Genomic DNA, 23,688 nt, shown 5'->3' on the forward strand with positions numbered 1-23,688 from the left:
GTCTTGTATGTTTGGGTGTTATATGTCGAATGTATGTGTGTACTAGGAAAATTAATTTTCAATATATTGATTTCTTTGTGTTCTTCTAATGTTGATGTTCTGTTGTCTATTAGAAATTTCTTTAGTTTCATGTGAAAATAATTTTAATTCCATTTAACGACATTGTTCCTTAAGAGGTAATTTTCTTCTTCTCGTTTTTACATTTGATCTCTACTCCTTTCGCTACCACTTATAAACGTAAGGATGGAATTTTTCAGGTTTCCCAGGGACATGAGAAGATTCGTCGGAGATACATCTATAGTATGTTTATTTCTTATTCCCTATTATCCTCCATTTCGCATTGTTCTTCATTCTTCTGTTTTATCTTTGGGTATTGGTTGTTGACTGCAAATATGTATTAGACATTTAATTTTTAATCCTTTGATTTATTTGTTGGTTTCTAAGCTTCATGTTGCGTTTTGTAATGCTCGTTTCTTTGGTTTCGTATCAGAATAATATGATTTGCTTTTAATGAAATTGTATCTTAAGTTGTAATTTTCTGATTCTCGTTGTTACGTTTCATCTCTGCTCTTTTCTATACCTTCTGTAGGCGTAAGAGTGGAATTTCAAGGTGTATCGGGGACAAGAGAAGTTTGATTGGAAATAGGTCTTGGGTAAGTTTCCTCCGTATTCCCTATTCTCTCAAATTTCTCGCTGTACTTTAATTTTCTCTTTTATGTTTAGGTGTTATATGTCGAATATATGTGTGTAGTAGGGAAATTAATTTTCAATATATTGATTTCTTTGCTTTTTTCTAATGTTGCTGCTCCGTTTTCTATTATAATTCCATTGAACGACATTGTTTATTAAGAGGTAATTTTCTTCTTCTTGTTTTTTTACATTTGATCTCTACTCCTTTCATGACCATCTATAAACGAAAGTGTGGAATTTTTCCGGTTTCCCGGGTTCAAGAGTAAATTCGTCGGAGATACCTCTGTAGTATGTTTATTTCTTATTCCCTATTATCCTCCATTTCGCATAGTTCTTCATTCTTTTGTTTTATCTTTGGGTATTGTTTGTTGACTGCAAATATGTATTAGAGATTTAATTTTGAATCCTTTGATTTATTTGTTGGTTTCTGAGCTTCATGTTGCGTTTTGTAATGCTCGTTTCTTTGGTTTCGTATCAGAATAATATGATTTGCTTTTAATGAAATTGTGTCTTAAGTTGTAATTTTCTGATTCTCGTTGTTACATTTCATCTCTGCTCTTTTCTATACCTTCTGTAGGCGTAAGAGTGGAATTTCAAGGTGTATCGGGGACAAGAGAAGTTTGATTGGAAATAGGTCTTGGGTAAGTTTCCTCCGTATTCCCTATTCTCTCAAATTTCTCGCTGTACGTTAATTTTCTCTTTTGTGTTTGGGTGTTATATGTCGAATGTATGTGTGTAGTAGGAAAATTAATTTTCAATATATTGATTTCTTTGTTTTCTTCTAATGTTGATGTTCCGTTGTCTATTTTAATTCATTGAACGACATTGTTCATTAAGAGGTAATTTTCTTCGTCTCGTTTTTTATTTGATCTCTACTCCTTTCACTACCATCTATAAACGTAAGGGTGAATTTTTCAGGTTTCCCGGGTTCAAGAGAAGATTCGTCGGAGATACCTCTGTAGTATGTTTATTTCGTCTTCCTATGATCCTCCATTTCGCACTGTTCTTCATTCTTCTGTTTTGTCTTTGGGTGTTGTTTGTTGATTGCAAATATGTATTAGAGATTTAATTTTCAATCCTTTGATTTATTTGTTGGTTTCTGAGCTTCATGTTGCGTTTTGTAATGCTCGTTTCTTTCGTTTCGTATCAGAATAATATGATTTGCTTTTAATGAAATTGTGTCTTAAGTTGTAGTTTTCTGATTCTCGGTTTTACGTTTCATCTCTGCTCTTTTCTATACCTTCTGTAGGCGTAAGAGTGGAATTTCAAGGTGTATCGGGGACAAGAGAAGTTTGATTGGAAATAGGTCTTGGGTAAGTTTCCTCCGTATTCCCTATTCTCTCAAATTTCTCGCTGTACTTTAATTTTCTCTTTTATGTTTGGGTGTCATATGTCGAATATATGTGTGTAGTTGGAAAATTAATTTTTAATATATTGATTTCTTTGCTTTTTTCTAATGTTGATGTTCTGTTTTCTATTTTAATTCCATTGAACGACATTGTTCATCAAGAGGTAATTTTCTTCTTCTTGATTTTTACATTTGATCTCTACTCCTTTCACTACCATCTTTATACGTAAGGGTGGAATTTTTCAGGTTTCCTGGGGACAAGAGAAGATTCGTCGGAGATACCTCTGTAGTATGTTTATTTCTTATTCCCTATTATCCTCCATTTCGCATAGTTCTTCATTCTTTTGTTTTATCTTTGGGTATTATTTGTTGACTGCAAATATGTATTAGAGATTTAATTTTCAATCCTTTGATTTATTTGTTGGTTTCTGAGCTTCATATTGCGTTTTGTAATGCTCGTTTCTTTGGTTTCGTATAAGAATAATATGATTTGCTTTTAATGAAATTGTATCTTAAGTTGTAATTTTCTGATTCTCGTTGTTACATTTCATCTCTGCTCTTTTCTATACGTTCTGTAGGCGTAAGAGTGGAATTTCAAGGTTTATCGGGGGATAGAGAAGTTTGATTGCAAATAGGTCTTGGGTATGTTTTCTCCGTATTCCCTATTCTCTCAAATTTCTCGCTGTACTTTAATTTTCTCTTTTATGTTTAGGTGTTATATGTCGAATATATGTGTGTAGTAGGGAAATTAATTTTCAATATATTGATTTCTTTGCTTTTTTCTAATGTTGCTGTTCCGTTTTCTATTATAATTCCATTGAACGACATTGTTTATTAAGAGGTAATTTTCTTCTTCTTGTTTTTTTACATTTGATCTCTACTCCTTTCACTACCATCTATAAACGAAAGTGTGGAATTTTTCCGGTTTCCCGGGTTCAAGAGTAAATTCGTCGGAGATACCTCTGTAGTATGTTTATTTCTTATTCCTATTATCCTCCATTTCGCATAGTTCTTCATTCTTTTGTTTTATCTTTGGGTATTGTTTGTTGACTGCAAATATGTATTAGAGATTTAATTTTCAATCCTTTGATTTATTTGTTGGTTTCTGAGCTTCATGTTGCGTTTTGTAATGCTCGTTTCTTTGGTTTCGTATCAGAATAATATGATTTGCTTTTAATTAAATTGTGTCTTAAGTTGTAATTTTTGATTCTCGTTGTTACATTTCATCTCTGCTCTTTTCTATACCTTCTGTAGGCGTAAGAGTGGAATTTCAAGGTGTATCGGGGACAAGAGAAGTTTGATTGGAAATAGGTCTTGGGTAAGTTTCCTCCGTATGCCCTATTGTCTCAAATTTTTCCCTGTACTTTAATTTTCTCCTTTGTGTTTGGGTGTTATATGTCGAATGTATGTGTTTTGTAGGACAGTGAATTTTCAATATATTGATTTTTTTGCTTTTTTCTAATGTTGGTGTTCGGTTTTCTATTTTAATTCCATTGAACGACATTGTTCATTAAGAGGTAATTTTCTTCTTGTTTTTTTACATTTGATCTCTACTCCTTTCATTAGCATCTATAAACAAAAGGGTGGAATTTTTTAGGTTTCCCGGGTTCAAGAGAAAATTCGTCGGAGATACCTCTGTAGTATGTTTATTTCGTCTTCCTAAGATACTCCATTTCGCACTGTTCTTCATTCTTCTGTTTTGTCTTTGGGTGTTATTGTTGACTGCAAATATGTATCAGAGATTTAATTTTCAATCCTTTGATTTATTTGTTGGTTTCTGAGATTCATGTTGCGTTTTGTAATGCTCGTTTCTTTCGTTTCGTATCAGAATAATGCGATTTGCCTTTAATGAAATTGTGTCTTAAGTTGTAATTTTCTGATTCTCGTTGTTACGTTTCATCTCTGCTCTTTTCTATACCTTCTGTAGGCGTAAGAGTGGAATTTCAAGGTGTATCGGGGACAGAGAAGTTTGATTGGAAATAGGTCTTGGGTAAGTTTCCTCCGTATTCCCTATTCTCTCAAATTTCTCGCTGTACTTTAATTTTCTCTTTTATGTTTGGGTGTTATATGTCGAATATATGTGTGTAGTAGGAAAATTAATTTTCAATATATTGATTTCTTTGCTTTTTTCTAATGTTGATGTTCCGTTTTCTATTTTAATTCCATTGAACGACATTGTTCATTAAGAGGTAATTTTCTTCTTCTTGTTTTTTTACATTTGATCTCTACTCCTTTCACTACCATCTATAAACGAAAGGGTGGAATTTTTCAGGTTTCCCGGGTTCAAGAGAAGATTCGTCGGAGATACCTCTGTAGTATGTTTATTTCGTCTTCCTATGATCCTCCATTTCGCACTGTTCTTCATTCTTCTGTTTTGTCTTTGGGTGTTGTTTGTTGACTGCAAATATGTATTAGAGATTTAATTTTCAATCCTTTGATTTATTTGTTGGTTTCTGAGCTTCATGTTGCGTTTTGTAATGCTCGTTTCTTTCGTTTCGTATCAGAATAATATGATTTGCTTTTAATGAAATTGTGTCTTAAGTTGTAATTTTCTGATTCTCGTTGTTACATTTGATCTCTGCTCTTTTCTATACCTTCTGTAGGCGTAAGAGTGGAATTTCAAGGTGTATCGGGGACAAGAGAAGTTTGATTGGAAATAGGTCTTGGGTAAGTTTCCTCCGTATTCCCTATTCTCTCAAATTTCTCGCTGTACTTTAATTTTCTCTTTTGTGTTTGGGTGTTATATGTCGAATGTATGTGTGTTGTAGGAAAATTAATTTTCAATATATTGATTTCTTTGCTTTTTTCTAATGTTGATGTTCCGTTTTCTATTTTAATTCCATTGAACGACATTGTTCATTAAGAGGTAATTTTCTTCTTGTTTTTTACATTTGATCTCTACTCCTTTCATTACATCTATAAACGAAAGGGTGGAATTTTTCAGGTTTCCCGGGTTCAAGAGAAGATTCGTCGGAGATACCTCTGTAGTATGTTTATTTCGTCTTCCTATGATCCTCCATTTCGCACTGTTCTTCATTCTTCTGTTTTGTCTTTGGGTGTTGTTTGTTGACTGCAAATATGTATTAGAGATTTAATTTTCAATCCTTTGATTTATTTGTTGGTTTCTGAGCTTCATGTTGCGTTTTGTAATGCTCGTTTCTTTCGTTTCGTATCAGAATAATATGATTTGCTTTTAATGAAATTGTGTCTTAAGTTGTAATTTTCTGATTCTCGTTGTTACATTTCATCTCTGCTCTTTTCTATACCTTCTGTAGGCGTAAGAGTGGAATTTCAAGGTGTATCGGGGACAAGAGAAGTTTGATTGGAAATAGGTCTTGGGTAAGTTTCCTCCGTATTCCCTATTCTCTCAAATTTTTCGCTGTACTTTAATTTTCTCTTTGTGTTTGGGTGTTATATGTCGAATGTATGTGTTGTAGGAAAATTAATTTTCAATATATTGATTTCTTTGCTTTTTTCTAATGTTGATGTTCCGTTTTCTATTTTAATTCCATTGAACGACATTGTTCATTAAGAGGTAATTTTCTTCTTCTTGTTTTTTACATTTGATCTCTACTCCTTTCACTACCATCTATAAACGAAAGGGTGGAATTTTTCAGGTTTCCCGGGTTCAAGAGAAGATTCGTCGGAGATACCTCTGTAGTATGTTTATTTCGTTTTCCTATGATCCTCCATTTCGCACTGTTCTTCATTCTTCTGTTTTGTCTTTGGGTGTTGTTTGTTGACTGCAAATATGTATTAGAGATTTAATTTTCAATCCTTTGATTTATTTGTTGGTTTCTGAGCTTCATGTTGCATTTTGTAATGCTCGTTTCTTTCGTTTCGTATCAGAATAATATGATTTGCTTTTAATGAAATTGTGTCTTAAGTTGTAATTTTCTGATTCTCGTTGTTACGTTCATCTCTGCTCTTTTCTATACCTTCTGTAGGCGTAAGAGTGGAATTTCAAGGTGTATCGGGGAAGAGAGAAGTTTGATTGGAAATAGGTCTTGGGTAAGTTTCCTCCGTATTCCCTATTCTCTCAAATTTCTCGCTGTACTTTAATTTTCTCTTTTATGTTTGGGTGTTATATGTCGAATGTATGTGTGTAGTAGGAAAATTAATTTTCAATATATTGATTTCTTTGCTTTTTTCTAATGTTGATGTTCCGTTTTCTATTTAATTCCATTGAACGACATTGTTCATTAAGAGGTAATTTTCTTCTTCTTGTTTTTTACATTTGATCTCTACTCCTTTCATTACCATCTATAAACGAAAGGGTGGAATTTTTCAGGTTTCCCGGGTTCAAGAGAAGATTCGTCGGAGATACCTCTGTAGTATGTTTATTTCTTATTCCCTATTATCCTCCATTTCGCATAGTTCTTCATTCTTTTGTTTTATCTTTGGGTATTGTTTGTTGACTGCAAATATGTATTAGAGATTTAATTTTTAATCCTTTGATTTATTTGTTGGTTTCTGAGCTTCATGTTGCGTTTTGTAATGCTCGTTTCTTTGGTTTCGTATCAGAATAATATGATTTGCTTTTAATGAAATTGTGTCTTAAGTTGTAATTTTCTGATTCTCGTTGTTACGTTTCATCTCTGCTCTTTTCTATAACTTCTGTAGGCGTAAAAGTGGAATTTCAAGGTGTAGCGGGGACAAGGGAAGTTTGATTGGAAATAGGTCTTGGGTAAGTTTCCTCCGTATGCCCTATTGTCTCAAAATTTTCGCTGTACTTTAATTTTCTCCTTTGTGTTTGGGTGTTATATGTCGAATGTATGTGTTTTGTAGGACAATGAATTTTCAATATATTGATTTCTTTGCTTATTTCTAATGTTGATGTTCGTTTTCTATTTTAATTCCATTGAACGACATTGTTCATTAAGAGGTAATTTTCTTCTTGTTTTTTACATTTGATCTCTACTCCTTTCATTACCATCTATAAACGAAAGAGTGGAATTTTTCAGGTTTCCCGGGTTCAAGAGAAAATTCGTCGGAGATACCTCTGTAGTATGTTTATTTCATCTTCCTATGATCCTCCATTTCGCACTGTTCTTCATTCTTCTGTTTTGCCTTTGGGTGTTGTTTGTTGACTGCAAATATGTATTAGAGATTTAATTTTCAATCCTTTGATTTATTTGTTGGTTTCTGAGCTTCATGTTGCGTTTTGTAATGCTCGTTTCTTTCGTTTCGTATCAGAATAATGTGATTTGCATTTAATGAAATTGTGTCTTAAGTTGTAATTTTCTGATTCTTGTTGTTACGTTTCATCTTTGCTCCTTTCTATACCTTATGTAGGCGTAAGAGTGGAATTTCAAGGTGTATCAGGGACAAGAGAAGTTTGATTGGAAATAGGTCTTGGGTAAGTTTCCTCCGTATTCCCTATTCTCTCAAATTTCTCGCTGTACTTTAATTTTCTCTTTTGTGTTTGGGTGTTATATGTCGAATGTATGTGTTTTGTAGGACAGTGAATTTTCAATATATTGATTTCTTTGCTTTTTTCTAATGTTGATGTTCCGTTTTCTATTTTAATTCCATTGAACGACATTGTTCATTAAGAGGTAATTTTCTTCTTGTTTTTTTACATTTGATCTCTACTCCTTTCATTAGCATCTATAAACGAAAGGGTGGAATTTTTCAGGTTTCCCGGGTTCAAGAGAAAATTCGTCGGAGATACCTCTGTAGTATGTTTATTTCGTCTTCCTATGATCCTCCATTTCGCACTGTTCTTCATTCTTCTGTTTTGCCTTTGGGTGTCGTTTGTTGACTGCAAATATGTATTAGAGATTTAATTTTCAATCCTTTGATTTATTTGTTGGTTTCTGAGCTTCATGTTGCGTTTTGTAATGCTCGTTTCTTTCGTTTCGTATCAGAATAATGTGATTTGCATTTAATGAAATTGTGTCTTAAGTTGTAATTTTCTGATTCTCGTTGTTACGTTTCATCTTTGCTCTTTTCTATACCTTCTGTAGGCGTAAGAGTGGAATTTCAAGGTGTATCAGGAACAAGAGAAGTTTGATTGGAAATAGGTCTTGGGTAAGTTTCCTCCGTATTCCCTATTCTCTCAAATTTCTCGCTGTACTTTAATTTTCTCTTTTATGTTTGGGTGTTATATGTCGAATATATGTGTGTAGTAGGAAAATTAATTTTCAATATATTGATTTCTTTGCTTTTTTCTAATGTTGATGTTCCGTTTTCTATTTGAATTCCATTGAACGACATTGTTCATTAAGAGGTAATTTTCTTCTTCTTGTTTTTTACATTTGATCTCTACTCCTTTCTTTACCATCTATAAACGAAAGGGTGGAATTTTTCAGGTTTCCCGGGTTCAAGTGTAAATTCGTCAGAGATACCTCTTTAGTATGTTTATTTCTTATTCCCTATTATCCTCCATTTCGCATAGTTCTTCGTTCTTTTGTTTTATCTTTGGGTATTGTTTGTTGACTGCAAATATGTATTAGAGATTTAATTTTCAATCCTTTGATTTATTTGTTGGTTTCTGAGATTCATGCTGCGTTTTGTAATGTTGGTTTCTTTCGTTTCGTATCAGAATAATATGATTTGCTTTTAATGAAATTGTGTCTTAAGTTGTAATTTTCTGATTCTCGTTGTTACATTTCATCTCTGCTCTTTTCTATACCTTCTGTAGGCGTAAGAGTGGAATTTCAAGGTGTATCGGGGAGAGAGAAGTTTGATTGGAAATAGGTCTTGGGTAAGTTTCCTCCGTATTCCCTATTCTCTCAAATTTCTCGCTGTACTTTAATTTTCTCTTTTATGTTTGGGTGTTATATGTCGAATATATGTGTAGTAGGAAAATTAATTTTCAATATATTGATTTCTTTGCTTTTTTCTAATGTTGATGTTCCGTTTTCTATTTTAATTCCATTGAACGACATTGTTCATTAAGAGGTAATTTTCTTCTTCTTGTTTTTTACATTTGATCTCTACTCCTTTCATTAGCATCTATAAACGAAAGGGTGGAATTTTTCAGGTTTCCCGGGTTCAAGAGAAAATTCGTCGGAGATCCCTCTGTAATATGTTTATTTCGTATTCCCTATTATCCTCCATTTCACATTGTTCTTCATTCTTCTGTTTTATCTTTGGGTGTTGTTTGTTGACTGCAAATATGTATTAGAGAATTAATTTTCAATCCTTTGATTTAATTTGGGGTTTCTTAGCTTTATGTTGCGTTTTGTAATGCTCGTTTCTTTCGTTTCGTATCTGAATAATATTATTTCCTTTTAATGAGATTGTGCCATAAATTGTAATTTTCTGATTCTCGTTGTTACGTTTCATCTTTGCTCTTTTCTATACCTTCTGTAGGCGTAAGAGTGGAATTTCAAGGTGTATCAGGAACAAGTGAAGTTGTATTGGAAATAGGTCTTGGGTAAGTTTCCTCCGTATTCCCTATTCTCTCAAATTTCTCGCTGTACTTTAATTTTCTCTTTTATGTTTGGGTGTTATATGTCGAATATATGTGTGTAGTAGGAAAATTAATTTTCAATATATTGATTTCTTTGCTTTTTTCTAATGTTGATGTTCCGTTTTCTATTTTAATTCCATTGAACGACATTGTTCATTAAGAGGTAATTTTCTTCTTCTTGTTTTTTTACATTTGATCTCTACTCCTTTCATTACCCTCTATAAACGAAAGGGTGGAATTTTTCAGGTTTCCCGGGTTCAAGTGTAAATTCATCGGAGATACCTCTTTAGTATGTTTATTTCTTATTCCCTATTATCGTCCATTTCGCATAGTTCTTCGTTCTTTTGTTTTATCTTTGGGTATTGTTTGTTGACTGCAAATATGTATTAGAGATTTAATTTTCAATCCTTTGATTTATTTGTTGGTTTCTGAGATTCATGCTGCGTTTTGTAATGCTGGTTTCTTTCGTTTCATATCAGAATAATATGATTTGCTTTTAATGAAATTGTGTCTTAAGTTGTAATTTTCCGATTCTCGTTGTTACATTTCATCTCTGCTCTTTTCTATACCTTCTGTAGGCGTAAGAGTGGAATTTCAAGGTGTATCGGGGACAAGAGAAGTTTGATTGGAAATAGGTCTTGGGTAAGTTTCCTCCGTATTCCCTATTCTCTCAAATTTCTCGCTGTACGTTAATTTTCTCTTTTATGTTTGGGTGTTATATGTCGAATGTATGTGTGTAGTAGGAAAATTAATTTTCAATATATTGATTTATTTGCTTTTTTCTAATGTTGGTGTTCCGTTTTCTATTTTAATTCCATTGAACGACTTTGTTCATTAAGAGGTAATTTTCTTCTTCTTGTTTTTTTACATTTGATCTCTACTCCTTTCATTACTATCTATAAACGAAAGGGTGGAATTTTTCAGGTTTCCCGGGTTCAAGAGTAAATTCGTCGGAGATACCTCTTTAGTATGTTTATTTCTTATTCCCTATTATGCTCCATTTCGCATAGTTCTTCATTCTTTTGTTTTATCTTTGGGTATTGTTTGTTGACTGCAAATATGTATTAGAGATTTAATTTTTAATCCTTTGATTTATATGTTGGTTTCCGAGCTTCATGTTACGTTTTGTAATGCTCGTTTGTTTCGTTTCGTATCAGAATAATATGATTTGCTTTTAATGAAATTGTGTCTTAAGTTGTAATTTTCTGATTCTCGTTGTTACATTTCATCTCTGCTCTTTTCTATACCTTCTGTAGGCGTAAGAGTGGAATTTCAAGGTGTATCGGGGGATAGAGAAGTTTGATTGGAAATAGGTCTTGGGTAAGTTTCCTCCATATTCCCTATTCTCTCAAATTTCTCGCTGTACTTTAATTTTCTCTTTTATGTTTGGGTGTTATATGTCGAATATATGTGTGTAGTAGGAAAATTAATTTTCAATATATTGATTTCTTTGCTTTTTTCTAATGTTGATGTTCCGTTTTCTATTTTAATTCCATTGAACGACATTGTTCATTAAGAGGTAATTTTCTTCTTGTTTTTTTACATTTTATCTCTACTCCTTTCATTACCATCTATAAACGAAAGGGTGGAATTTTTCAGGTTTCCCGGGTTCAAGAGAAAATTCGTCGGAGATACCTCTGTAGTATGTTTATTTCGTCTTCCTATGATCCTCCATTTCGCACTGTTCTTCATTCTTCTGTTTTGTCTTTGGGTGTTGTTTTGTTGACTGCAAATATGTATTAGAGATTTAATTTTCAATCCTTTGATTTATTTGTTGGTTTCTGAGCTTCATGTTGCGTTTTGTAATGCTCGTTTCTTTGGTTTCGTATCAGAATAATATGATTTGCTTTTAATGAAATTGTGTCTTAAGTTGTAATTTTCTGATTCTCGTTGTTACATTTCATCTCTGCTCTTTTCTATAACTTCTGTAGGCGTAAGAGTGGAATTTCAAGTTGTATCGGGGGCAAGAGAAGTTTGATTGGAAATAGGTTTGGGTTAAGTTTCCTCCGTATTCCCTATTCTCTCAAATTTCTCGTTGTACTTTAATTTTGATTGGAAATAAGCCTTAGTAATGAAGATGATCCCTCAAAGGACAACAGAGAGGAAGAACGACCACTGGCACTGCAATTGCTTGCCTTCTTAAGCTTTGAATTGATTATGGGAGACCTATTAGAATCCTCCTTGACGAGTATATCGCATGCAGAGGTGGATGATGGTAGCTCAAGTGGCTCATTTTCAGAAGGATTTAATGCTTAGCATTGCTTGTTCAGAATTTCAGTACAAAAGCATGTCCTTAAATGAAAGACTTCTGTTGGAGGTTCAGGGCATTGGAATCTTTTGAGAGTTGGTGCTTGACAAAGCATAGTTGGAGGATGACTTTGACATGAATAGTGATCTCTGCTCAACTTCTTGCTACTCTAATAATACTCAAGCCATCATTACTACTCTTTTGGAGGAGTATGGGAACATTTTTTATGATGACAATCTACACAGGTGCTCTATTCCAATAGATTCTTGGATTGAAAACAATGGGAGTGAAGATTCAATAGATGATGAAAATATAGACATGAGAGACAATGGTTACCATGACGCAGAAAATGAAGTTGATCATGACACTGAAGATGATCTTGAATGTGCACTCAGTGGCAAACTGAGTGAAAGCAATGGTTATGCTGGCAGTGATCTTTATGATTATGAGGCCTTTTGCAGTGATAATTCAGATGTTGGATTACCTACAGATAATCATGCTTCAGAAGCAAACTCAAATTTACTTTTTGATTCTCAATCAGTTAAGGACTGGAATATTCAAATTATTGAGCAGCAAGGTTCAAAAAACACCCATTTTGATGTATTTTGAAGTGAAGGCCACTGCTAGAGACACCCATCTTGTACAGGTTAAAAAGGAAGCACACAGATGATCCTGTGGCTATTGACTTTGAATCTATTCCATCCTTTGAGCAATGTTTTCCAAGGGGTTCCAAAGAATGTAGGGTGGTTATTCATCTGGACATATACTCAAAGTTCCCTTCCAACGAATTCATTTGAGCAAGCATGAACTTTCAGAAACTTCAGTTATGTGGGTAAGAATCTTGTGGAGTTGATGTGGGAGGTGTATAGAAGTTGTCTCTCTCAGCAGTGGCAGCAGTGCAAGCAGTAGCAGTGAAAATACACTTTTCTTGGTTTATGGCAGAAAATTAAGTAAAAGATTATATTGCAAAAGCATCCTCTACTCACATTTGAAAATCCTGATGGGGATCGCTGAAAAGAAGATGCAAAACAAGGATTTTGTGGGGAGCTCATCCTAATGTACACTACAAGTGTGCTGGCCTGCCAACTACATCATTTTCCACCTATCTAGTTGTTGTACCAGGTATGTCACGAACTAGTTCTGCAAAACCTGTAGCACCGAGTGTGCAGTTTACTCCATCCCCTTCTGCCACATCAGTAAATATGTCTTCTGAACAAACTAATGCGGCCACCTCTAGTCTGGTTGTTGAATATCTAGCGAAGCAGGAGACTAAAACTAATGGAGAGATGGAAGTTTCTATCTCAGGCAATGTACCAAATGCAAAAGTCCTAGAAGATCAAGCTTGTTTCTCAAGCAACACTACAAGTGATCAAGTTCAAGAAGATCAAGCAGCTTTGTCAAGCACAGAAGTAGTTCCCGAAAATAAAAAAGCTGGCCATCAGCTTGAGAATGATAATTTGAGCTCTGATGAACCGCACCAGAGTTACTCCGTAGAAACCAGAAAAGCCTAGCGCACCTTGGAATCTACTTTGGCATAAAATCTGGACATTTCAGTTTCAGGTTCTAACAAGATGGATACAACTCTTGGTTCTATAGAAAGAAACATGCAGCTTGGTTTTTGATAAAGTTAGACATACTTTCAGTCTGAAGTATCATAATAGGGTTATTCAACATGAAGCTGGTTGTTTCTTAATTGTTTACTGCTGGACATTCTTCCTGGGAAGGAATACTCTGAATTTCTGCATAAGTTCATGTCCGCTGTCAAGCAGAACTATGGAGAAAAAGTTATACAGTTTGAAGATTCTGCAAACCGTAATGCTTTTGAGTTGCTTGCAAGATACGACACAACTCATTTTGTCTGCAATGGTGATAGGAACAACATATGTGGTTCTTGCAGGGCTTCTTGCCGCACTGAAGCTATCTGGTGGTACTTTGGCTGATCATAAATTTTTGTTCCTTGGTGCTGGAGAAGCGAAGACTGGGATAGCATAGGTTATGGCCCTTGAGATGTTGAAACAGACAAGATGTCCATACTCTAATGCAACTTATCCAATGCACCCCTCACGGTTGTGGAGTTTTGGTTTTTCCTTGGACACAAAAGCTCCTTCACCTACGAGACTTTTCCTAAGGCGTATCCTGCTCACGCAAAAGACCTCATCATCGTCCAGCTGGTTCAGATCAATGGCAAATTGAGGGGTACCTTTAAGGCTGAAGAAGGATGTATAGAGGAGGATGTCTTCAGTTTGGCTCCATCAGATGAGAAACTCTCCAAGTTCTAGACAACAATCGTTCTCTGGTCATCACAATTCAGGTTCAGCAATAAGATATAATTTGACCAAGGTATTCATGTTCTTATCACATTTTGTTGGGATGTCCATCACTTCCTACATGTTGGCTCTACTGGAGATGAAGTGGGAAGTGACTCTAAATTTTTTCAAGCTGGTTATTGACTACACTAGATATTGGCTTGTGGGTTCCACTCCAGTACCACATCTCTGAGAGTGATTTCTCAGCAAGATAGCTACAAGAAAATGGTGACAAAAGACAACTCTCCAAATCCGTTTGCCCCACACATGCCACTTGTGTTGAGAGGTCCCACATGCAAACTCTTCTCTTCCAGATGCTTCTTTCTTTGGGAATGTATAATTTTGAATTAAAATTTCAAATCCATTTTCAACTGAAATATTCCTAGATTTTAAATTTCATCCTTAAACATCTTCAAATTAATAAAATCTGTTTGTAATAAATTTATTTGCTGTCAAATTTTCTTCTGACATGCATTTTCTTATTTATCTTGGTTTTTAAATAATTTCTTTGTCTTTCTCTATTTTCATAAAAATACATTCTCCTATTTTGAAAATAATGGAATTCATCCATATTTCTATGATCCGTCCTCCATGATTATTAGAAAAACGGATTTTTTGGAATTAATTCATGCAAATAAATATGGGCCTTAGGGGGGCCCAATATATGTGATTATTGATTCTATTTGTCATTCTTGATTGATATTGATTGATTATATATGAACAAATTTGAGAGAATTTAAAAAAAAAAAAAAAAAATCTTTTTATTTTTTATTTTTAAAAAATTCTTTTTATTTTTTTCTCTCTATTCAGATTGATTATTGCATCAATATTTATACATGAATAGTTGAGGTCATCTTGCCTTAAAAAAGAAATCTAATCCTTGACTTTAGGAGAAAGTCTTTCATAAAATTAGGAAATAAAATTAGAATAGGAAACGACTATATGCGGTATAGCAGCCATAATAACTAGCCATACAAATGGCAGTATATGTATACAGTACAGTTGTATGCACAGCTATACCTTCCGGATTTCCACACTTCCCCTCAAGCTGGATTGTAAATGTTGATCATTCCTACCTTGGATCTCAAGTCCTCAAAGTTGGTTCTAAAAAGCGCATTGGTAAGAATGTCTGCTGTTTGGAGAATTGTTGGAGTGTAAAGCAATGAAATCGTCCCTTCTTCTATCTTCTCCTTAATGAAATGATTTATTTCCACATGCTTTGGTCGATCATGATAAACTTGGTTCTTAACGATACTTATGGCAACTTGATTGTCACAAAACATCTTCATAGAATCTCCCATTGGAACTTTTAGTTCATTTAGGAATGAGATATTTGGCCAAGGAAGATTGAAGGATTTTGGAAAGCTAGTCGAGGGGAGATTCTGAGTGCGGTTCTAGTGAATTTGGTCTGGTTTTTGAACTACATACAGTTCATATTTTAGGACATGGATAATATGTTTTTTGGAAAGATAATATTCAAGCCACGTCTCAAGGAGATTCTGCATACGGTTCCAGGGGAATTTGGGGTGTATTTTTGAACCACATTCAGTGGATATTTAGGGACATGGAGAACATGTTTTCAGGGTGGGGGAGCCTTTAGAGGATGCACAAGCTGGTGATTTTGAATGGGGCATTCTAGGGACTTTCAAATGAGGATTCAACAGATTTTTGGTGTGGGGATTGACACCGTTTGAGGGCACGCAGGTGGAAGAAGGCATCCATCACGACAATAAAAATTTGGAGCCCACTCACAACACAAGAGGTCTCCACACAAGCAGCGCACCATTGCAGTAAATCAAGGCTACCACTTTGATATAGCAACAGCCCACATAGGTTAGTTTTTCCATTGATCTACCTTTTTAGTTTTTCCATTGACCTACTTTCTCTCATGTTTTAGTTTTGTTTTTTTTAGTTACTAAAATTCAATATTTCATGTAAGTATTTAGGTTTTTTTTTAATGTAAAAAATCAAAGCAATATGATGTGTGTCATGTGCATGTAAATATTAGTGATTAGGTTTCTAAATTAATAGATGAAAGAATATGATGTGTGTGCCATGTGCATGTGAATACTAGTGTTTTAGGCTTTTAAAATTAATAAATCAAAGCAATATGATGTGTGGCCTGGTAAAGTGAATGTTAGTGTTTTAGGTTTTTAAATTAATAAATCCAAGGAGTATGATATGTGTGGTTATGTGCATGTGCATGTGCATGTTAGTACTTTAAAGTTGATAAATGTGATGTTTTGAGTTCTAAAGTTAATAAGCCAATGAGAAGTGACAACTTAAACTTTTATGATCTCACTATTCATTTTATAATTCTTAGTTGTTAGTTATTCAATATTTTTTAGGATTTCATAATTCAGTTTATAATTTTCAGTTTGTTGATTGTCTAATTATTGATTGATCCCATATTATGGTATTCTTGTTTTAGAAAATGGTTAATTCTAGTGATGATCCATCTTATGTAGCTTACGTGTTTTTTTTAGAATTTTAGTATTAGTTTGTTTGATTTCATGCTATTATTTTCATGTTCCAAGTTTATTGTTTTTAATTCGTGAATCAATATTAATTTTGTATGCTTAGAATTATATTTAATTAATTTAGTTAACCTTGTGTTATTGTGGATGCTTTCAAGTTCGCTAATTTTAATTTTGATCCATCAATATTTAGTTTGAGTTTTGTGGAATTTTAGTTAATCAATTTAGTTAATCACACATTATTGTTTTCATATTTTCAAGTTTGTTAAACTTTAGTTTTTTTTATTCATCATATTTAGTTTGAGTGTTTTTCAGAATTCTAGTTAATTTATTTTAATTGATCTCATGTTACCATTTCCATGTGTTTAAGCTTGTTAGTTTTAATTCTTGATTGATCATAGTTTAGCTCATATGCTATTCAATATTTTAGTTAATTCTTGTGTTGTCTTGCCCATGTTCTAGAATTGCTAATTTTAGTTTTTAATTAATCCTTAATTAGTTCATGTGTTTAATTAGAAAGTTTTGTATGTTCATGTTTCTATATTTACATAATTATATTCCCATGCTTATGTGTTTCATTAGTCTTATGTTAGTTCTTTCTTGGCCTTATTTCAGTTTACATGCTTTTAGAATCCTAGTGGTTAGTTCATGAATCAACATCTTGTTAGTTTGTTTAATCTAAAATACTTTGCCCCTTGCTTTAATGATCCTTAGTTTAATTTGATTTTTCTAAGGCCATTGGAAACTCATGAAGGTTGGCCCCTACTCACCATATTGGTTTGGTTGGTTGTTAAAAATTTTACTTTGAAATTCTATTTTCCGTTGGGTTGCCTATGTTTGATCCTTGTGTATTGTTGTTTACAAATAATTCCTTTCCTTAAACCTTTTCTCAAAATGTTCCTCATTAAAATGTATTTCAAAAACCCATTTAAAGTCCTTAGAATCGAAATCTCATTTTCTTAAGGTTTTCATTTTTCTCAGTTTTCAATAAAAATTCTGATTTTGAAAGGATTATGAATCCAAGCTTGTTGTCCCAAATAAATGGGATAATTCTAGGCTAGATTTGTGTATATCAATTGAGGAATTGGTGAAACCCCTACATAAAATCATTTTTCAAAAACCTTTTATTGTTAGCTTGTTCAATTTACTGCATCTCTAAAAAGAAAATTCGATTTGATCTATTTATGATGTTTCCAAAATTGTTCCAGCGATTGTACGATATTGTAGACATCTTGAAAATAAATTCAAAAGTTTGTTTGAGTTAAAAGCAATTCTGAGATGGAAGATATAAATGAGTCTTCATTTGTGCATTTACTTGAATTGTTGGTTCCTCTAGTTTGTCATTTTGACCTTGTGGATAGCATGTAGCTTTTGGTGGTAATTTTCATTTTTTTTACACGAAGGTTATGATTTATGAGTTATGTTGACTAATTTGGAAGATTTGAATTAACTTTGATTCATTGGTTGCTATAGATTAATGTGCCTATATCTTCAAATGGACAATTTTAATCTTAATTTAAGAACTATTAAGGACTTGGATAGTTCAGTGGGGTTTCACTTACCATGGAAATAGGTAATGCCAAATGGAGAACCTCCACTTTATATGTATGAGCAATATCTGTACTACTGAAGTCCACGAACTTGACACTCAAGACTTATCTTCAAGAACAATTTTTTCTATGGTAAAATGTGGGCTCATTAGAGGAGTTCACCAGTGAGTATGCTTAATGATGAATATTAGAGTTCTCATTTGGTTTTGGGAGGAGTTTTTATACCCAATTTTACTTGTTTATGTATGCATATAGTGGACAATGTTGATTGATTAAATTATGTTCTAACCAGTGCATTCTATTAATTTTTCATCAATGAACAGTCTTCATTTTTTGGTGTGGTGATTATTGAGCAAATAATTGAAGATATATCATAAAATATGTTTGTGGCATAGCTAATGTTTGGAGTTGAATGTGTTTTCATGCATTAGCTCATTAGAATGCAATAACAAAATAGCACTGTTGTTTCTTGATTATTTCATCATTTTGTAGATTAATTATGCTTGAAATTCACTTTTTAATGGATTCAATAGCTGAATTTTGTGTTTTTTACATTATCAACTAATAATTAGTTTATGCTAAATGTGATTACTGTGAGTTTATAGCAAAAGCCTGAAGCACTGAAGCAGTGAATATGTTCGAGTGAGTACAATCAATTCTTGTCAGATAGGTTGGTGCTAAATCTTGTAATATTCAATTTTTTAGAGGAAGGATGCATCTTGGATTAACGTCCTATTACCAGTTGCTCTTCCTTTTGGAGTGTAACTTGTACCTTTTAAATAGATTCAGCTCATGTTTGAGGCCCTTCAGTATTATTGATTGCCATGATTAAGTTAAGCATAGAAGAGCATGACAATTCTTCTTATGGAATTTAAATTAATGAAAAATATGAGTCTTGGACAAGCACAACTTTTTTTAGATGTTCCTAGGAAATATTGATTCAGATTTTGAGAAGATTAAAAAAATGATCAGTACTCTCTAAAATGTTAGTTCATTTTATAGAAGATTGTTAATATGATTTTAATTAGTAGGACTTGGAATGAACTCCGAAATTTATGTTTTGAAGTTGAGTACCTGGCCACTGCATTAGCGGAAAAATGACAACCTTATTGGTGATAACAATAGGAAATGCATAACAAACTCATATTTCTTAAGTAAAATCCCATCAAATCATCTTTTAAGTTAAGCTTGTAAGCATGGAAACAAAGTTGAACAAACAAGCTCAAGTGTAACTTCATTTCTCAAAATCTGGTTAAAGATGCCATTTTGTTTTTGTTTTTCTGTTTTTTTTTTTCTTTTTTCTATAGAAAAACAATTTCCCCTCTTTTAATAAAACCTTGAACTTCCTATTCTCATCCCAACCATTTGAGTGAGGCCTTAAGGCCCCACTCATTATATTTTATAATCTTTTATTTTGTTTGTTTATTTGAGACTTTTTTTATTATTATTATTCCAACAATTAAATCTTCTTAACGAGCCACATGTTTATACGTGAAACTTTCAACACGTAACTTTGGAAGCTACACTTCCTATCATGCAGTTAGGTAGGTCTTATTAGGCTTCGGTGGTTAGGATATGCTTGTTCCATATATTATCAATTGGAGACACCCTTAGATTTTTATCTAATGCATTCTTTCAAGAAATTTATTTGTGTTTATTATATTTTATTATTCAACTTTGATGTTTAGCAGTGTATCAAGTTTAGAGGGTGCGCCAAAGCAAAAACACTTGGGCATTTGAAAAGTTGATCCACAAGGTTGGATCTGAAAACCAGTAGAGTTTAAGTTCAGGGGGAACATTAAGCAAAAGAACTTGGTAGTGGAAAAAGGGTTGTTGACCAAGTTTTCTTGAGAGAGTACATTTCTAATTCAGAATGTGAATTTTACTATATCAAAAAATTAATAATAAAAATGTTTTAATTCAAAAAAGGATAAATTGTAGTTAGATGATAAAAATCTTTACTTTATAGAAAAGGAAAAAAGTAGAATAATAAAGATAATCTTTTAGAATTCGCTTATGGTGTTTTGCTTTAAGAGATTTGTCAGGTATTTTTAATAGACAAATTAAATAGTTATTTGGTGGTTTTTTTTTTAATATTAATTGGTTTAATTTGTGTTATTGAAAGGACTTAAAAAGTATAATGTATCTATTTTTTCACTTTTTAGTGATGAGTTCTTTTATCAAACACCCCTTTAGTAATCATGTAGGTAATATCGACTATATTGTTTTGCTTCTGTGTGAATACAAGTTTGGTTGTACATGAGTGAATTATGTAGAATGTAAAGTGACATAGATGCCAGTGTAGAAGCAGCTACTTCCAAAGAAGTGAACTGAAACAAGGTGAATAATAAAGCTTACCACAAGGGACTGTCTGCTGGGTTGCTTAGGCAAGCTAAATATACAACTACAAGACTTGGATCGTTCAAGGTCCTGACTAATAAAGTTGTTGCTGCTAATGATGGAAAACCATTACCTCCGTATCAGAAAGCTTTTTATGGCGTGACTGCTGGAGCTAGTGGAGCAATTGTTGGTAGTCCTCCAGATTCATCACTCATTCCTATGCAAGCTGATGCCACTTTACCTGCTGCTCGATGCCAGAATTACAAAAATGCTTTCCATGGACTATATTGTTGCGGATAAATGGATTCTAGCACTTTGGCAAGGCACAGGTCTTATTGTAGTGCGAGCAATGGCATTGAACATGGAGATGCTTGCATCCTATGATCAAAGTGTTGAGTTTTTCAAGGATTTCCTTGGTTTGGGTGAAACTAGTACTGCAATGGGACCCAATGTTGTTTCGGGTTTTTTGCTTCAGCATTTAGTTTACCCTTTGATTATGTTAAAACTCAAATACATAGGATGCAACCTGATGCCAATGGGAAGTATTCGTACACCAGTTCTTTGGATCGTGCCATGAAAACATTGAAATATGGAGGACCTTTAAAATTCCACATCGGATTTCCTGTCCATTGTGTTAGGATTGCTCCATATGTCATGTTAACTTGGATCTTCTTGCTTGAACCAAATCTAGAAGTTGGAGGAATCCATGGGGTTGTAAACCTCATCAATGCCAAGAAATGCTAGCTTACTTGGATGGGCCATGAGTTGCTTAACTCTTAAGAGCAAACCTTCAGAATAAGCTCCAGTGGCTCCGAAAAGCTCTCTGCTCGCTGGTTTTTGTTACATTCATTTTATGAGCTTGCCCAATTTTTGTTACTGCCATCACCTTTGGTTCTTCAATCTTGTTAGGTGTGGTAAGCTCACAGCGACTTGGTCTCGATGATGGCTCAGACAAAGGTTTCACTTGATTGAATTTCTGGATTCTTGGAGGAGGAAAAGTTGCAAGAAGATGCAACCATTGTTCTGTCATAGGGCATCATTAACATGGCTATATCTCTTTGAAGCGTGTGAATTGGACAATTTAATAATTCCAAATGAGTTGTATATGTTACTTTTAAGCTATTATTAGTACTGTTGAATACTTAGGTTTTAGTATTAAAATTGTCCATTTTCTACTATTGTTGCCTGTTGTAATTGCCCATATGCATATATTTTGAATCAAAATGACCATATAAGTATGTTTTTTCCTATCATAAACAACATTTTTCTCCTATAATAAAGAAATTTTTTTTTCCCAGCAATTTGAGTCCATTTACCTATAAATTATTACTTGTGTTCCCCTATTTTGATTGCAGTCACCTACCAAATTATTATATGTTGTATACTTGAAAAAATAAAAATAAACCTTTAATTTTTGTGGCAAACTTTTCATGTATTTATTTAATTTAACTTAAATTATTGTAATTACTTAATCACTATTACTTATTGAATAATTGAAGTTAATCCTTTTCTTTCCCCTATTTTTTTTCCCCAAAACTTAGCTCCACTTAATTTAAAAACCATTTTTAGTAAATACAATTACCACATCTCATGGAGGGATAAAAAGGTCAAAATATGATCCCATTTTGCAAAAAATAACCTTGACCTTTTAAAAAAAAAAAAATGCTATATTTTTCTTTTTTTGATAAAAATACCTTTCATTAAAATTTATGATAAGGAGTGGTTTAGTTCATTAGAGGTTATATTTAAATTTAAATTCATGAAAATTATTCTTTTAAAGTAGTGAATATTTCAAGCTTTTAGTAAAAATATTTCTTTCATACACTTAAAACTAATTTTCACCTCATATTAAATGATCCATTTCCACTTTATTACACATCATTGAAACCCAACTATAATATTATTGAATCTTTGATAAAAACCATCCTATTCCAAACCACACCATATCATGAAGAACAAAACTTATGTTGTCCCCAAATACCACTTATGCTACTTATGTTGTGTTCAAGGTTGCACTCCTCTTTCTTACAGCCTTAAATTTAGTCCGATGAAGGTTAAATGGGGAATGAGGATGGGTTAGAGATGTTGTCAAAACTGTTTATTTGAAAGACTCATAATCAGAATGTGGAGTAGATGTGGACAAGTACAAGGGAGAGAGGAGGGGGTGGCTGGAGATGGGGATTTACTTCAATCTAATGACAGGGAGATGATGGAGAGTGGAGCTGTCAATTTTTAACTAGAAATCTAGCCTCATCGTGCAATACATTATTTAGCTTAGAAGCCAAAATAAGCTACACACAAAATTCAATATATTTATATTCATTTATTTAAAAAATTAAAATATCTCAACAAAATTATTAATTTTATTGAAAATTTTTTATTATATTTTGAAGACAAAATTAAATCATTCAAAATTTTAAATAGGATGTTATATAATTTTATTTGAAAGTTCATTTTAAAAGTCTACCGACAATTTTTTTTTGTAACTTTATTTAAATTATTAAAATTATTGAAAATTGTATTTATAATTTATCTTATTAAATTAATTTTTATGTAAAACTTATATTTTATAAAAATATTAAAACTGATCTTTTATAATTTTTTTTTTGTATATTTTAGTTATTTGTCAATAACTTTATCTTAAAAATTTAAAATAAAGGATAATGTTGGTTTTTTTTTTCTTCAAAAAATCACTAATAAATGATAAATATTTGGTGATATGTTATATTGGTAGTTAGATCTTTTGTGATCCCTAAATTTTCCTTTTTTTTTTTTTTAAACAAAAGATTTGATTTTTTTTCTCCCATATTTTCAATCAAAAAACTAGGTGTACCAACTTCCCATCCATTTTTTCATTTTCCCCATATGTGATATTTGAACCAATAATTCTACCAATATCATCGATTTTTTTGCTATAGCATCTTAAGCTAGTTTCAAGTTCTAGCCTTTTGATGCTTTAATATTGCATGTTTTCTTATAAAACTCCTCATATCTAATGCAAACAAACTACAAATTGGTAAGAATACAAAACAATCTCTTCAATCTAAAGAATTAGTCATATAAATCAAAATTGAGTTTAATTTTAAAATTCTTCTACAAATTCCATTTTATATGGAGAATCCTTAATCGGGGTGATAATGGAGGTTAGCAAATGATAACTTAATATGTTAATATATCACCTATATTTTTGATCGAGGAACTGCGAATACGTAGAGTTCATGTTTTCTATACCTAATTGGAATATCTTAAATTTAAAACTTTTGGTCTTATTATATTTGAGTTAATTATTATTTTATTTTGGTTGATTAT

At 32.7% G+C, this 23,688-nt stretch overlaps 1 long non-coding RNA gene and 1 pseudogene across 6 annotated transcripts; both read left to right on the forward strand.

The window, feature by feature from the left end:
* Nucleotides 1–527: 527 nt before the first annotated feature.
* On the forward strand, nucleotides 528–11,246 carry LOC117923676. Of its 6 annotated transcripts, XR_004652659.1 has the most exons (15): nucleotides 528–653; nucleotides 1,268–1,331; nucleotides 1,609–1,651; nucleotides 1,940–2,003; nucleotides 3,293–3,356; nucleotides 3,966–4,028; nucleotides 4,311–4,705; nucleotides 4,983–5,025; nucleotides 5,314–5,377; nucleotides 5,656–5,698; nucleotides 5,986–6,049; nucleotides 6,330–6,372; nucleotides 7,334–7,397; nucleotides 7,677–7,719; nucleotides 8,685–8,717. It is a non-coding gene; the product is annotated as an uncharacterized LOC117923676 (long non-coding RNA). The 6 variants fall into 6 exon arrangements; XR_004652655.1 differs by lacking the exons at nucleotides 7,334–7,397; nucleotides 7,677–7,719; nucleotides 8,685–8,717 and adding exons at nucleotides 10,037–10,100; nucleotides 11,058–11,246; XR_004652657.1 differs by lacking the exons at nucleotides 7,334–7,397; nucleotides 7,677–7,719; nucleotides 8,685–8,717 and adding exons at nucleotides 10,037–10,100; nucleotides 10,715–10,746.
* A 3,743-nt stretch (nucleotides 11,247–14,989) lies between these two features.
* LOC117923030 lies at nucleotides 14,990–21,097 on the forward strand (annotated as a pseudogene).
* Nucleotides 21,098–23,688: the final 2,591 nt, after the last annotated feature.

Source organism: Vitis riparia, chromosome 10 (assembly GCF_004353265.1).
Source record: "Vitis riparia cultivar Riparia Gloire de Montpellier isolate 1030 chromosome 10, EGFV_Vit.rip_1.0, whole genome shotgun sequence".
NCBI lineage: Eukaryota > Viridiplantae > Streptophyta > Magnoliopsida > Vitales > Vitaceae > Vitis > Vitis riparia.